This window comes from Bactrocera latifrons, unplaced genomic scaffold (genome assembly GCF_001853355.1).
Source record: "Bactrocera latifrons isolate USDA-ARS-PBARC rearing strain unplaced genomic scaffold, ASM185335v1 scaffold_148, whole genome shotgun sequence".
NCBI classification, from domain to species: domain Eukaryota; kingdom Metazoa; phylum Arthropoda; class Insecta; order Diptera; family Tephritidae; genus Bactrocera; species Bactrocera latifrons.
This window is the reverse complement of record NW_017534941.1, coordinates 796188-807365: the sequence shown is the minus strand read 5'-3', so window position 1 is coordinate 807365 and position 11178 is coordinate 796188.

Genomic DNA, 11178 nt, shown 5'->3' with positions numbered 1-11178 from the left:
TATGGCCACTGTAGTAAATGCCACAAGGACCTACTCGTCTCTGTCCTTGTCCCGTCCATCGCATTTCTTGGACGGCGGTGATGTCAGCCTTTATTGTTACGAGGACATCAACCAGCTGGGCAGCGGCACCTTCCCAATTAAGGGACCGAACATTCCAGGTGCATGCCCTCAATTCGTAGTCCTTATTTCGTTTGCCATAGTCGTCATCAAAAGGGGGTCTCTCATCCGATTCTGTTGTGAATTTTCCATTGGGGGTGTTTTTTTACGTGACGGGGCACAAGCCCAGCGCACAACCCTACGTAGGGGACATTTCACCTTCTCACTTTAGCTCGCCTTTAAACGGATGTTCTTAGGCTACCCAGAGGATACTTGGTCAAGGAGCGGAAGTCGTGAGATGCTTGAGTCATATGTAAAAGAATCGTTTCTGGCCACTCCCAAGTGAATTGCGATCAGAGAACTTTCCTCACTTGCGTGAACTTCTACATATGACTCCATCCTCCTTCGGCCGCGCTTTAAAAAAAATAACCCTGGCCGGTCAAACACCGGCTACGCCATCCACAGTATTTTAGTATTGAACACCTCTTCCTCCATAGTATTTAAGCATTTCATTCCTCTCTGCTGTTTCCTATTTTCCTGTTTCGTCATTCCCACGTCTGGCAGCTGACACTGATGTATTGCTGCGTTGAAGGCGAACTGGTGCTGGCCTAGCATTTCTAAGGTTAGTCACGTTGCTAATAAGCTATTGCCAGTCTGCTCCAAGCTGCTTCCGAATCATAATTAATTCTAGAAAATTATTTTTTGCTCTATTGTAAATTTTTAAGCTTTTTTCGACAACAAATTTTGATGTATTTATTTGAACATGTAACACCTAAGCAGATTTCCATAATTTTCTGTTAATATACAAAAAATAACAAGTAAGAAATATCTTAATTCGGGGGTAACCGAATATTTTTGGAAATTAAACTTTAGTACATTCAAAATTACACGTCAATATAGTTTTGTTAAGATGTCTTACATATGGGCAAATATATACAGTATAAAGTCATGGGAGCACATACATATATGAAGTGCATTCGGGGATTTTTACGATGAGTGAGAATGGCAAGGCAGGGCAATGATATAACATGCCAGATTATTGCTAAAGCATCCTCACAGCTGTTGGTTATAGTTCGTATCTTCATCATTTCCCAATAATGGACTAGAACTGTCGTCTGTAAAAAAATATTGTATTTTCGCGTAAGGAGTAACATAATAATACAAAAGTATTGATTAAATTTATAAAGTTTGTTGAGGCGGCTCATATCAACTCCAGCCAAATTGTATAGTTCGTATAAATTATAACTACCGTGCTGCTTTAACATTATTTGACAAAAGTTGAAAAATGGGACATTTGCTTTGACATCACCGCAAAAGTTCCAATAGGACAGTCCTTCTTTGGATTAGAAAGATCTTACTGTCGGATAGTTGCAAATCACACGCTTCTACTTTAAAAAAACTAAAGTGAACTGAAATACGACAGAAAGGATGGACGATGTGACCAAATACGTCTTCTGTGAGCGCTTGGAGCGCACCTATGTATATGTAGTAACGGATTTTTCAATTAGAACGTGTCAAAGATAAAATAATACGGACGGAAAACCTAAATCAGCTTCTCAAACGTCATTCTAAAGCATTGCGCATCACTGCAACGTATTTGTGGCGACTTTGCGAAAAGATTTTTGCCTATATCAAAATATACGTTTCTAGTCAAGCAGCAATCCACACGTACTCCATGAGTTACCATTTCGTTCCGGAAACTATTACGGCAATTGGGCCTTCCTCCTTCTTTGATGATCAACACCTGTACGATACTGAGAATGGGAGTTCCTATCGTTCAAGAATATCCAAATATTTTTGGCCCAAATTTTATGATACAGACTTGGACAAAAAGTCACCAAACATATCAATCATGTTGTGTATCTTATTGAAGCCAAGATACGAACCTGGCTCTATGCCGCAGTGGAGAGAAAACAGACTGTCTACCTCGCAACGTTAGAAGCCATTTGAAGAGAGCAGCGAGACGCATTACCCGTCTAAGGAACAGCAAAGTGGCGGGTGCAGGGAAACCCCACAACGTGCGCAAACTACAGGGGATAAGCCTCCTCAACATCACATATAATGTCCTATCGATTGTACTGTGTGTAAATATAGGTATAAAAAATCACCAACTAACCATATATTCACCGCCAAATCTAAAAAAAGACTCGTGTGTGTCTCACGAGTCCTTCCTATTCGTCAATTTCAAAGCTGTTTTTGACAGCTATAGGGAGCTGCTTTTATGTCGCTTTGTCAATACCGATAGCTCCGTCAGAATCGGGAGGGACCTCTCCAGCCGTTCGATACCAAACGAGACGACTTATCGTGCGATTTCTTCAATCTGGGGCTGGAGAAAATAATTCTAGCAGCAGAACTAAATGAAGAAGGTACCATGTTTTATAAGACTTTACAACTGCTGGCGTACACCGATCATACTGATATCATTGGCTCTATATTCAATAAGGAAGGAAAGCAAATGGGTTGGGTAATGAAACAGGAAAAGAAGAAATATCTACGTCAGACTCGAAATCCAACGCAGAATAACTTTTGCCAACACTAACGAATGCTACTTAGAACTTAGTAGCCAATTCGATTAAGTTCGCCTCTCGACGAACAAAATCCAAACTCTATAAGTCTCACATCATCCCCGTCCTGCTATATGGTGAGGAGACATGAACGATGGCAACCTTTGATGAGTCGGCGCAGGTTTGGAAAGAAAACTTCTGCGGAAGATTTATAGTTCTTTGCGCATTGACAACTGCGAATACCACAGTCGATGGAACGAGGAGCTGTACGAGATATAAGATGACTTTGACATATAGTAGCTCACTCCATCACTGAGAGTATTCGACGTCGGGGAAAGTAGAGGAAGAGAAAGATCTACCCCATTGGAAAGACCAGGTTATTAAGGATTCTATTAAACTTTGCATTTGTACTTACTTTTTCATTTTGCTTGGCATGCAATATTAAATTTATTTCTGTGTTTTAATTTCAAAGCATATTTGAATTAATGATACGAGTAAATATTGTTCACATCACTATCGGTAGTCTTATTTTTTCGATTTTGATTCAACTATCATTTTATTTAATAGTATTTCCTATGTTACTTCTGCGGCCTCAATAAATGAAATATAGTGAAATACAATTGATTTTGGAAAACACCGCTATTCATTCTGTGCCTATAAGTACACCATTTTTTGTGCCACCTTTGTTTACAATACGCACTCGAGTTGAACTCGGTTACGCACGGTTAGCTGAAACCATTATTGAACGTCCTTTAACAGCGCACACAAGTCTCACTTCTTCCACGTGCTCATCCGTTATAGTAAACGTTCTAATATGTACTAAAAGTGTCTTAAAAAATCATTGTTGCTTAAACCTCGAAAAACTCTCATTCATATGATACTTATTAGTATGTGTGTTTGTTAGCGTATGTTTACACATCCAGCTGATTCTACGACTGAATGTCGTTTTACAAAAGCTATGTTGCTTGTCGTCATTGTTGTGTGCATTCTCAAATAAATACAACACTCTCCCACCAACACTGTAGTTTGTAGTACTTTACAGAAAGTCATAATATAACTGAAAGTTTGGGTAGTAAAAATAAGTAAGAGAGAGAGCATCGATTTCAATTACTCTATGGCTATGTTTCCTCTCCTATTGACCAAAGACATCGTCCCTTCACTGTATTGCATTACTCGGTTAGTGAACATATTACTTTATTTATACTCAAATCAACCCTCCTACTTCATTTACATTTTAGAACATTGCAATTGTTTTTTAACGCACAGTAAGCCGGCCAAGAGAAAACTGATATGAGGAAAAAATGAAGAGAGCGTGGTCTTTAGTTACAGTAATTTGTAACATTCGGGAGGGAGAGCACAAAAATACATTTGAATTATATTAAATTATTGCTCATCATCCATATGATGCTCTTTTACAACAATTGTCTTCTAGTACAGTCACAGTATATGATGGTAAGAGTGCCCCCATTTCTCTTAACGTACATCTGAGTTCGCAGCTACTAAGCATTTACAAGATGGGTTCTGTAGGGTCATGTCGTCAGTACTTTTCTGTCGTTCATTAACAAAGCACTTGAGATAGCTGAGCAATAAGTACTGTCTAGCATGCAGAGTAAATAAGAGTAATATGAAATCTAAACTGTACAAAATCCACAGCATGTCCTTTCTAATATTTTTTTTCTGGTCAAAGCAATCGTTCACTAATAGCGAAAATCCATAAAAATAACATAGCAATAGAACGAGGTCATAAATCCGTAAATTGTTGTTATTTTACATATAATTAACAGAATCCACTGGATGTCAGAAGGAATTTTTTAGTATCTGACATTTGAGTTAACCTGTATAGCCGAATTTCTGGCACACAAAATCAGAATTACATTTTATCCTCTCAATAGTTGCACAACTAGTTCAAAAAGAGTATGAGCTCGTGAAAGGAGAAGTAATAACATGGAGAAACATGCGATTGTAGTTCCATATTGATCTTAAAAGTTTAACAGCATTCGAACACACATGTACATTAGAGTTCTTTGGAGAAATTGTACAGCATATCTCAAATTGTGGACTTTCTACGAAACTTGCATTTTGTATGGGAGAAAAGTAAGAGAGCATAAGCTTATATATTATTTTTCGATTTTCGCAGTAACAACAGAATTCACTTTTACATTATTTACTTTTAAGAGCATTAAAAATACTTTATACAACAAATATGACCATAGCGTAGATAACAGTAATTTGAGGGAGATGGTGGAAGAAGTATTACTTATAATTTGTGATATACAATAATTTGATGCTAGGTCCTGAGTTGGAGAGATAAGAGTATTCTAGTCAAGTCATCACTCTTGTGGAAAGTCACTATCAATGTATGGTCCCCTGATACATCAAAATTCCTTTTCAATTCACCAAAGCTAGCCACTTCGGGGCGATTGTTTCCTTCATGTATTCTACTTTATTACAGTAGCTAGACACATTACCGACCCTGATAAAACTGCAACCAATTTGCTTAACCCCCTATTCGTCAGCATCCTCTTCAAAAATGGATCGACAGCGATTCGGGGATATTAGCAAAGTTCTGTTTCTTAAATCATACCTCAATATCCCCAAATACATAACTTCATTTTTTATCCTTTTATATGGACATATGTATATGTATACCATTAACAGTTCATGAAATAAGAATGACCAAATACCTATTTAACTTTTTTACTCTTTTTACTAAGAAAACGAGAACTGTACAAAATGGGAATTCAATATTGCTTCAACATTAGACTGCTTATATAAAAAGCTTAGCAGTTAATAAATGAGACCAGTAAATGTACACAGTCAAACATACGAATAATTGTTTGAGCGAAACCACCAGTTATGTAGGTTTATAAAGTAACTATAGCAAAATAAATTCATATGCGTGTAATCAATACAAATACAATTATTGACTGCACTGAGGTTTGCTTTGACTTTAAATACTTGACCTTGAATGTTTTAGGCAAATAACTAAAGAACAAAAATTAATACCCCCTGGTGGCGCCATGTATATCTCGACTGGTGCGTTAGAAACTGCTATCTTTTTCGATTGTCCAGTGCGAACTTTAAAACATTTCATTGATTGGAAATGAAATTATTGCATTTTAAGTGTCAATACATTTGTGTTATCGGTGAAAAAATGAGATTTGAAGAAAGAGCATTAAATTTTGGTTTTAAAATTCGTAAAACTTTTACCGAAACCGAAACATTTCAATTGATGAAATAAGTCTATGGCAATGATTGCCTACCTCGTAGCAGAGTGCACGAGTTTTCAAAGTGGTCATAAATACACAAATGACGATCAACGTGTGGGGAAACAAAATCCGTGATCACCGGACATTCCCTCGAAACGGTGCGTGAACTCATCAAAAATCAGCTGAAATCATCATTGAAATTCATGGAAATGGAATTGAACATCTCCAAAACATCGACTTATCATATCTTGACCGAACATTTGGGCTTACGAAAGGTATGCACGGGTTGTTCCGCGCAAATTGACTGACGCGCATGGAGAAATCAAAAGTGAAGACAATGATGATTTGTTTTTTATTATTCCACGGGTATTTGTTCAACAATATTTTCGATAAAAAGTCAATTATTTGTACTGTGGTCCACATATTAATTACGTAGGGGCTTGAACAATTTTGGTAAGAACTTGACAATTTTTGGTCATAAGGTGCCATACTCTCTTCTTCTTCGTTGAAAGATTGTCGTGTAAAACTCTCTTATAATATGATATATATATATATATATATTATGTATGTTCTTGGTGATAAAAGAAGGGCTTGTTATACTACTTTATATTTAACTTTCACTTTTTCATTCCAAAAACATGTTTAATACTTTTTCTCATTTTCCATCCTAAATAATGAATTGCCAAAAATTTTGAAATGGGCAGTTAACGTAAATAAAAAATATACCCATACGTATATTCATTTGTTTATTTGGAATCACAAAAGAATACAGTTTCAAATTTCAATAAATAAATGTTGAGTGATCACATACTCATATTTGAGAAAAATTTACTTTTAAAATTTTTCAAAACTCTCAGTAATGATTGACAAGGTTATTTTAATATTTATTTCTAGTTCGCTGGAAACTAAAAGTTTCAAGGGAAAAAGAAAGCACAGGAGCGACAGTTTGTGGCACATATAATTTTTCAATATGGGTGCTATTTCGAAAATTTGTATACTAAATATATATGTATAAAGAAGGGATCAAAAAAAGGTTTATTGAGCTTTTCATAAAAACATTCGTTTGAAATGAACACACAAGATAAGTTATATACATCAAATGACCTATGCATTCTTATAAGTGATTTACTTACTTGTATAGCACATTTTGTGTTGTTCATACGACATGGTGCACCATATAAATACAGATCATTTGATGCATAAGTCTAATTGCGTATAACTTCGAAAGGAGTGAATTAATGAAAAATTATCCCGAAATTTTTTTGTAGAGCAGAGCATTTTAGATTTAAAAAAAAGGAAACACACATTAAATATAGGGGAATAGTGAAATGATTCCGTCAAGGTTTAAATTGAAAAAAAAACACGTCTAACCATACTTTTAGGACATAAAAGTAACCTTCAGGGAGTGTTTAAAAAAATAATCGACTTAGAGGATAACGTCCAAGATAGTGTATGAAAATCACTCAAGATTTGGCACTAACTTGTTAAAGCAATGCCATTTATTCATTTTTGCCACTTTGTGGTGTTTGATGTAGAAACAATTTTATATTTTTGTCCATAAATATATCTGTAAAGATGCAAGTTGTAACTTTTAGCATTTTTATGCACAGAAAGCGCAAATCCATCAAATTATATTGGTTGCTTTTGCCTTAACCAAAAATAATAGGAAAGTATGAAAAATGCGCGCAAACGTATATGGGATCTAAGAGAAGTATTGGTCCGATTCAACCCATTTTTGATAAACAGGCATAGCATTATAAAAGAAGGATTATCTTTTAATAATTAATTATATATATCACACATTGACCCACACTTTCGATCAAAAGTTAACTATATGTACCTAGGGTCTAAATATTCGGTACCTAGGGGCTAGTCAGTGGAACATTTTTTATTGGATTTAAACAATTTTTTAATATAATGGCTGGCGCACATTAAATACATTATACCTGCATAGTTTTATCCCGTTATATTGATTGCTTCTTGATTTGTGTACTGGAAAATACATTTTGCTATATGGGAAATTGACGTATTTGTTGTCCGATTTCGTCCGTTTTCACAACGTGACGTTAAACTGTAAGAAGATTGCCAGGCGTTAAATTTTATCGAATTTGACCAAAAAGTGGGCGGTGCCACGCTCAACATCAGCTCCCACAAAACTCTCTCATACTATTTTGGTGGTAAAATTTAATATCTCTGGCGTATTTATAATTGGTTTAGGAGATATGTACATTAAAATTATTAAATTTAAACTATTGAAAGTACATTTATATGCTTTGTACGAGCATACATACAAAATTTCTGTATTAAGTATTATACAGTTTTGGTCAATTAAGCTTATCCAGTTGCCAAAGTTAAAATAATTAGCTTTTTTTTTTGAATTTCCCATGATCCGCTAGTTCTCTATAATGTGGAAACTGGACTATATTCTATGAATTCTGCGAGATATGATTTGGGAGAAAGACTGAATTGAGAAGGGAATTCCTACTATATACATATGAATGGAAAACTTAAGTAAGGGCGCTGCAAATGAATTTTAAAAGACCTTTGAATAAATTTAACCCTGTTGAGTACATTAATCAATATTCTTTGGTATTCCTAATATTATAAAAAATGTCACTTATACGCCATGTTGTACGAATATAAATATTTTCCTTATGGAAATGATTTTGCTATATGGTAAAATAACGTAGATGCAGCTTTTCTTCACTTCATAAAACAAATGTATTAGGAATAATTATTTAACCGCTGCTATGGTAACCGTTTATGGCATATATGCAGTCAATATTTACTGACTCCAATAGCTGAAGCAGCGGAAGCATAGAATCTTCATATATTGTTCGGTGTGAGGCCAATTCGTCACGAGTAGCAGCAGTTGTACTTGCAATTTTTAAACCACCTTCGCCTAAGCGTGAGTTCACATAACACCTTGCTTAAGTCTTTGAAAACATATAACTTTGTAACTTTGAAACTACCGCTGTTCATCCGCCAGCGTTGCGTGCATTGTCTATTGCAATGCTTTTACTACTCCGCTGATGTCGCTCACAGGGCTGACGTCACGACTTCTGCTGTTATAGTTGAGCTCTTTGTGTTGAGGTGAAGGTTGCCTAGAACGAATGAAAGCAGGGAATTTTGCTTCATTGCAAGCAGCACTTTTACGGTTTTATATGAACATACCAATCAAAACACATATGTTCACGTTAGCATATATGCTTTTAGTGGTTGAAAAATAAAGCAAAGTTCTATATAGTTAAGTCACTATACGATGCCGCACTTGACGTAGCATAAAACTGAATGTCAAAGCATTGAAAGAAGAAAATAAGCAATAAACATGTTAATTATTATTATTATTTTTTTTTTATTAATAAAAATAGCACAATAGTATAGCAAAAGTCATTTTTTAGAAGCGGCCATATTAATACGAACACAACAATTATTTCAAAGTGGAATTTCATAAACTTATTAAAAAGAAATAAGACTTATTCATAAATAAAAATGCAATGCAATGCAATATATCGAAATAAATTAGAAATAATCAATTATTTACAATTCAGTTGGTTTGCAAAAATAAATAGTATTCTATTGGGGATAGTAGACAAATATATGTTTGTAAGACTAAATGTACTTTTTAGAGGAGGAGGGAAAACGCAATTACCAGTCTGACATTATTGCTTTGCTTGCAACAATTTAAAATTACTTCTGTTGCCAACAACAATACAAACTATTTATTGCATTGTATATACCCATACAGATATAAGTAACAGTGAATTTTAATAATGAAAAAGCACAAATAACTAACGGATATGTGAACGCACAACTTCTGGTACACTTTCAATTATTTATGTCCACATACACACACTCTTTATTTATCAAATGGATAAGACAAATGAATAGAATACAACTAAATTTAAAACTACGCACACAAACTATTAAAATTCCTGTTTAATATTGTTGAAAATAATATTTTTATAATATTAAATCAAAGTGGATATGCGCATATGCAAATTTTTCAGAAGAAAGTTTGTATTGAGCAATTTAAGGTTTTAGATACACAGAAGCCCAACTTAACTGCCTAGGATAATAACAGACGCCAAATTTTATCAAGATATCTCTCCAACTCAAAAAGTTTTAAATGCATGCTCGTGATTCCGATCGTTCAGTTTGTATGACTACTAAAGGTTATAGTGATCCGATCTGAACAATGTCTTGCGAAGGTTGCATAGTTGTCTTGGACAATAACCCATGCCAAATTAAAAAAAAAAACTGTCTGCTCAAATGAAATATTTTCTATATAAGCACTTTATTCCGGTCGCCCAGTTTGTACTGTTTCGACAAATGAACCTTCTTTGTGTGAAAAAGCGGGGTGCAGAATTTCAGATCGACATCTCAAAAAGTGGTCATTTATACAAACGGGCAGACTAATAGACGGACGGATAGACAAGCGGGCATCTCTAAAACAACTCAGCGCCTCAAGCTGATCATTTATATATGCATTTTATATGGTATCCGGGTTTTGCTTTTTACCATTTTTTAACCGACAAAATAACAAAAAATGCAGATTAGATTTAGTATATTTTCACGCTTTTGCATTATGTTGTTTTGGGATGTACACTAAGGTGGAGCGATAATGCATGGAGGTAAATTCTTTTTTGTGTTTTTTAACGGCATAGCTATGAAAAGTTGCCTTTTGATATATAAAACAAACATGCAAAATATCAAGCAGCTGGCTTAATGTCTTGAGGTGCCCCAGTACAGTCAAACATTTAAATAAAACAAAAAATGGCATTCTAAGCATTTATTACGAAAAATTATTACATTACTTAAAATACTATTTAAACATCAAACTCTTTTTTTGTATTGAAATGAGGCATTCGTTGACGTGATAGCAGTCTTGCCCCAATGAAACCATCTCGTTTACTTTCCCCACAAACTGAACTTGATGCTTCTGTTACCAACTTTATGCAACGCTCCACAGCTTGGGTGTGGCATAGAAAATCTGTAATATTCTGACATGTACCAAACCCATTTCTAACAATGTCTTTCAAAATTTCATCAGACATATTTAAAGTCAGAGGTGGCTCAGTTATATCACAGTCTTCCCAAGTAATAATCTCTGTGTAATCTTTGTCATCGAAGTTGAATATAGGTACTTTAAACATTCGAAGTCTTTGAGCTTTCTCTGATCTTGCTTTTACAATTCTTCGATACACAAGATCTCTTATAATCTCTCTGCCATCACCAAGCGTGGCAATGAGAGGATTTTCTGGGTGACCAAAGTATCCATTTCGTTGGATCACTTTGTCAACGATTGCTTTCAAATCGGAATTCAAATAACGACTTAGGTTCATGGTTTTCCATATGTTTTTGGCTTC